This window comes from Staurois parvus, unplaced genomic scaffold, assembly GCF_062004578.1.
Source record: "Staurois parvus isolate SC_StPar_1 unplaced genomic scaffold, SC_StPar_1.0 ptg003353l, whole genome shotgun sequence".
In the NCBI taxonomy this organism is placed as follows: domain Eukaryota; kingdom Metazoa; phylum Chordata; class Amphibia; order Anura; family Ranidae; genus Staurois; species Staurois parvus.
In genome coordinates, this window is record NW_028321149.1 from 102,116 (window position 1) to 108,115 (window position 6,000).

At 56.5% G+C, this 6,000-nt stretch overlaps 1 protein-coding gene across 2 annotated transcripts in view; it reads right to left on the minus strand.

Moving 5' to 3' along the window:
* LOC149428289 (uncharacterized) overlaps nucleotides 1-1,374 on the minus strand; it is a 29,061-nt gene extending 27,687 nt beyond the window's left edge. For both annotated transcript variants that reach the window (XM_089667544.1, XM_089667543.1), the window contains exon 1: nucleotides 1,301-1,374. The gene's annotated coding sequence lies outside the window, so the exon portion shown is untranslated. The remainder of the gene's footprint in view (nucleotides 1-1,300) is intronic.
* Nucleotides 1,375-6,000: the final 4,626 nt, after the last annotated feature.

The following is a 6,000-nucleotide window of genomic DNA, read 5'->3' on the forward strand; positions in this document are numbered from 1 at the left end:
TTAATGTGCTTTGATACAGCACTTTGGGAACATCCAACTTCTTTTGCAATTACCTTTTGAGGCTTTCCCTCCTTATGGAGGGTGTCAGTGATGGTGTCAGGTCAGCAGTCTTTCCCATGATTGTGATTCCTACTGAACCAGACTGAGAGACCATTTAAAGGCTCAGGAACCCTTTGCAGGTGTTATGGCTGAATGAGCTGATTAGAGTGGGACACTTTGAGCCGAGATTATTCCACCTTTTCACAATATTCTCATTTTCTGAGATTGTGGATTTGGGGTTTTCATGAGCTGTAAGCCATAATCATCACAATGATGACAAATCACGGCTTGAACTATCTTGCTTTGCATGGAATGAGTCTCATATATTAGTTTCACCTTTTAAGTTGCTGCACTGAAATCAATGAATGAATGAATGCACCAGATTCTCATTTTTCGAGTTTCACCTATAGATGGGGTATGGCGGATCTCTGTATATAGATGGGGGTTGGCGGATCTCTGTATATAGATGGCGGATCTCTGTATATAGATGGGGGTTGGCGGATCTCTGTATATAGATGGCGGATCTCTGTATATAGATGGGGGTTGGCGGATCTCTGTATATAGATGGGGGTTGGCGGATCTCTGTATATAGATGGGGGTTGGCGGATCTCTGTGTATAGATGGGGGATCTCTGTATATAGATGGGGGTTGGCGGATCTCTGTATATAGATGGGGGTTGGGGGATCTCTGTATATAGATGGGGGATCTCTGTATATAGATGGCGGATCTCTGTATATAGATGGGGGTTGGCGGATCTCTGTATATAGATGGGGGTTGGCGGATCTCTGTATATAGATGGGGGTTGGGGGATCTCTGTATATAGATGGGGGTTGGCGGATCTCTGTATATAGATGGGGTTGGGGGGATCTCTGTATATAGATGGGGGATCTCTGTATATAGATGGGGGTTGGGGGATCTCTGTATATAGATGGGGTATGGCGGGGTTCATACCCTCCAGTAATACCTGTCATACCTGTTGCTGATTTAGGAGCAGCACACTGACACCACGCCCTGTTGCTCACAGCAGCCAATCAAAATACTTGTCTCCTTCTTTAACTCTGTGCAGGTGAATTGAGAGCTGAAATCTGATTGGCTGCTATAAACAACCCAGAATGACCCACTCAGCACACTTTATACCTCTCAGCCCCCCTTGTGTCTGCATGGAGTGAGTCCTGCTGCCCCCATGCACTTTGTCCCATCCCCCGACACCGCCACCCCCCCGGTCCCCGTCCATCCCGGCTATCTCCGCTCCTCCGCTCACCTCTGATCCCTCTTATCTCCTCCGCAACTCAGCAAACAGCCGGAACCGAAACTCACTACCTGGGGGCGCGCTCCCCGACGCCTCTACACACCTGAGCGCGCCCCCGGGGGCCGAAACTAGCTCTCTAGCGCGCGCGCCCGCTTGCAAGTTCTTGGAGGAGCGTGCACAGGGAGCTGAGGGATGTTCGCGGCGCGCGCTCAAAGGGAAAGACGCGCTGATTGGGCGAGTCTGCGTGCTGCCCCGGGAGCGGATTGGCCCAGGGATGTGTGTACGGTGCGCTGATTGGCCAGGGATGTGTGTACCGTGCACTGATTGGCCAGTTCGCAAAGGCTATGTCTGGGCTTGTGTGCGGCGATGACATGAGCGGTGAGAGCCGAGCCTGGAATGATAACAGAGGGGGCCAAACAAGGGTGTCATGGGGTGCAGGGAGAGGGGGCACTATATGGGGTGCAGGGTGAGGAGAGGGGGGCACTCTATGGGGTTGCAGGGTGAGGAGAGGGGGGCACTCTATGGGGTGCAGGGTGAGGAGAGGGGGGCACTCTGTGGGGTGCAGGGTGAGGAGAGGGGAGCACTCTGTGGGGTGCAGGGTGAGGAGAGGGGGGCAGGGGGCACTATATGGGGTGCAGGGTGAGGAGAAGGGGGCAGGGGGCACTATATGGGGTGCGGGGCGAGGAGAGGGGGGCAGAGGGCACTTTATGGGGTGTGGGGTGAGGAGAGGGGGGCAGGGGGCACTATATGGGGTGTGGGGCGAGGAGAGGGGGGCAAGGGGCACTATATGGGGTGCGGGGTGAGGAGAGGGGGGCACTATATGGGGTGCAGGGTGAGGAGAGGGGGGCACTATATGGGGTGCAGGGTGAGGAGAGGGGGGCACTATATGGGGTGCTGGGTGAGGAGAGGGGGGCAGGGGGCACTATATGGGGTGCAGGGTGAGGGGAGGGGGTCAAGGGGCACTAAATGGGGGTGTTATAGGGTGAAGTGTCAGGAGAGAGGTACAGGGGGCACAAGGGGGAGCAGAGAGCTCTGTATGAGGGTGTTATGGGGTGAAGGGCGAGAAGAGGGGTGTGGGGGGGAAATTAAATGGGGGTGATTTGGGGTGAAGGGTGAGGAGAGGGGTGCAGGTGGCACCAGGGGGGCAGAAGGCTCTGTATGAGGGTGCTATGGTGTGAAAGGTAAGGAGAGGGGTGCAGGGGGTACTAGGGAGAGCAGAAGGCACTGTACAAGGCTGTTTTGCGGTGGAGGGTAAGGAGAGGGGTGCAGGGGGCTCTGTATGAGGGTGTTATGGGGTGAAGGGTCAGGATAGGGGTGCAGGGGGCACTAGGGGGAGTTGAAGGCTCTGTATGAGGGTGTTATGGGGTGAAGGGGTAAGGAGAGGGGTGCAGGGGGCACTAGGGGTAGCAGAAGGTTCTGTATGAGGGTGGAAGGGGCTGAAGGGGTAAGAAGAGGGGGGCACTAGGGGGAGCTAAAGGTTCTGTATGAGGGTGGCAGGGGCTGAAGGGTAGGGAGAGGGGTGCAGGGAGGGCCCCTAAAAGATCAGAAGACTTTGAATGAGAGTGACATGGGGTGAAGAGGGGTGCAGGGGGCTGTAGGAGGAGCAGAAGGCTCTGGGGGGGGGTAGCAGAAGGCTCTGGGGGGTAGCAGGGTAGCAGAAGGCTCTGTATAAGGGTGTCATGGGGTGGGGGTGCTGACTCCCACTATGACCCGTCCTTGTCTTCCATTGGACCTGTAGCCATTGTTCGTCACTTTTACCCTTCACCATTTACAACCCAATTTTAAAGTGAACCTGTATGTTGCCCAATTCTGAGGGTCTGTATGAACCCTCTCTGCTTGTTCTCCTCGGTTGCCTGAGCTCTGTGCTGGTGTTGATTTCCTTGATTTCAGCATTAACCTAATGAGATCTATATATAAAACATTTGTTATACGAATGTCAGAAGCATTCCTGCAAACTGAAAAAAATGTTCCCGTAATTTTATTAGTAGATTCATTCCTGTATCAACAGTTCCATCTAGTGGCCGAGCTGTTACATAGCTTCCTGTCTGAGCTATTTCATAAAACTATTCCGCAGTTTGGCCACTAGGTGGAGCTGCTGATACAGGCATTAATCTCCTGCTCTAGTTGCTGCGTCGGGTCGAATGCTTCTGACGTTTGTTCAGCGAATGTCTCTGGACGATTCATAACTCAATTTCTTCTTTTATTTATATTTGTAGGGTCGTGTCGGGAGGATGTTTCGGTTGTGGCCAAGGCTGTCTGGCTGGTGATGCAGAGAAGAGACTTCCAGAACTTTGAACGGATCGTAGAATTCTTGGATCTGACGCATGACCAGGCTCCGGGTCTGATCTGCTATAGGCACCATGCCCGGCTCAGCGCAGGCCTAAGAGGCAAGGTCAGTGGGAGGGATTCTCTGCAGTCTTGTGTGGGGATTTCCAAATCCTAAGACATGGATAACTTGCATGATTAAAAGGAGATAAGTAAGAAAAGCTGCTGGATTTAGGTTTCCTGAAGCCCAATTTCATTTTCTAATAAAGCCAAGCATGGCTCTGTGTCCCATCCTACCACTATGAGAAAGCAGCCGTTAGGAAGAGCGCCCCCTAGCGCTATAGGAAGGTGTCCTGGCCTGAGGGCTGCACATGCACAGTGCAGCCTCTCCTCCTTCAGCTCAGATGAAGTTAGTGGCTGCAACAAGGCTCTGTATGAGGGTGTTATGGGGTGGAGGGGTAAATAGAGGGGTGCAGGGGACACTAGGGGGGCAGAAGGCTCTGTATGTGGGTGTTATGGGGTGGAGGGTAAGGAGAGGGGTGCAGGGGGCAATGTGGGGGGCAGAAGGCTCGGTATGAGGGTGTTATGGGGTGAAGGGTAAGGAGAGGGGTGCAGGGGGCACTAGGGGGGGCAGAAGGCTCTGTATGAGGATGTTATGGGGTGAAGGGGTAAGGAGAGGGGTGAGGGGGGGGGGCAGAAGGCTCTGTATGAGGGTGGTATGGGGTGAAGGGGTAAGGAGAGGGGTGCAGGGGGCACTGGGGGGGGGGGGGCAGAAGGCTCTGTATGAGAATGTTATGGGGTGAAGGGGTAAGGAGAGGGGTGCAGGGGGCACTGGGGGGGGCAGATGGCTCTGTATGAGGGTGTTATGGGGTGGAGGGGTAAGGAGAGGGGTGCAGGGGGCACTGGGGGGGGGGGGGCAGAAGGCTCTGTATGAGGATGTTATGGGGTGAAGGGGTAAAGAGAGGGGTGCAGGGGGCACTGGGGGGGGGGCAGAAGGCTCTGTATGAGGATGTTATGTGGTGAAGGGGTAAGGAGAGGGGTGCAGGGGGCACTGGGGGGGGCAGATGGCTCTGTATGAGGGTGTTATGGGGTGAAGGGGTAGAGAGAGGGGTGCAGGGGGCATTAGGGGGGGGGGCAGAAGGCTCTGTATGAGGGTGTTATGGGGTGAAGGGGTAAGGAGAGGGGTGCAGGGGGCATTAGGGGGGGGGGCAGAAGGCTCTGTATGAGGGTGTTATGGGGTGAAGGGTTAAGGAGAGGGGTGCAGGGGGCACTGGGGGGGGGGGGGCAGAAGGCTCTGTATGAGGATGTTATGGGGTGAAGGGGTAAAGAGAGGGGTGCAGGGGGCACTGGGGGAGGGGGGGGCAGAAGGCTCTGTATGAGGATGTTATGTGGTGAAGGGGTAAGGAGAGGGGTGCAGGGGGCACTGGGGGGGGGGGGGGCAGAAGGCTCTGTATGAGGATGTTATGGGGTGAAGGGGTAAGGAGAGGGGTGCAGGGGGCACTAGGGGGGGGGGCAGATGGCTCTGTATGAGGGTGTTATGGGGTGAAGGGGTAGAGAGAGGGGTGCAGGGGGCACTGGGGGGGGGGGCAGAAGGCTCTGTATGAGGGTGTTATGGGGTGAAGGGTTAAGGAGAGGGGTGCAGGGGGCACTGGGGGGGGGGGCAGAAGGCTCTGTATGAGGGTGTTATGGGGTGGAGGGGTAAGGAGAGGGGTACAGGGGGCACTGGGGGGGGGGGGCAGAAGGCTCTGTATGAGGATGTTATGGGGTGAAGGGGTAAGGAGAGGGGTGCAGGGGGCACTGGGGGGGGGGGCAGAAGGCTCGCTATGAGGGTGTTATGGGGCGTAGGGGTAGGGAGAGGGGTGCAGGGGGCACTGGGGGGGGGGGGGCAGAAGGCTCTGTGTGAGGATGTTATGTGGTGAAGGGGTAAGGAGAGGGGTGCAGGGGGCACTGGGGGGGGCAGAAGGCTCTGTATGAGGGTGTTATGGGGTGAAGGGGTAAGGAGAGGGGTGCAGGGGGCACTAGGGGGGGGGGGCAGAAGGCTCTGTATGAGGGTGTTATGGGGTGAAGGGGTAAGCAGAGGGGTGCAGGGGGCACTATTGGGGGCAGAAGGCTCTGTATGAGGGTGTTATGGGGTGAAGGGGTAAGCAGAGGGGTGCAGGGGGCACTGGGGGGGGGGCAGAAGGCTCTGTATGAGGGTGTTATGGGGTGAAGGGGTAAGCAGAGGGGTGCAGGGGGCACTATTGGGGGCAGAAGGCTCTGTATGAGGGTGTTATGGGGTGAAGGGGTAAGCAGAGGGGTGCAGGGGGCACTAGGGGGGGCAGAAGGCTCTGTATGAGGGTGTTATGGGGTGAAGGGGTAAGCAGAGGGGTGCAGGGGGCACTAGGGGGGGCAGAAGGCTCTGTATGAGGGTGTTATGGGGTGGAGGGGTAAGGAGAGGGGTGCAGGGG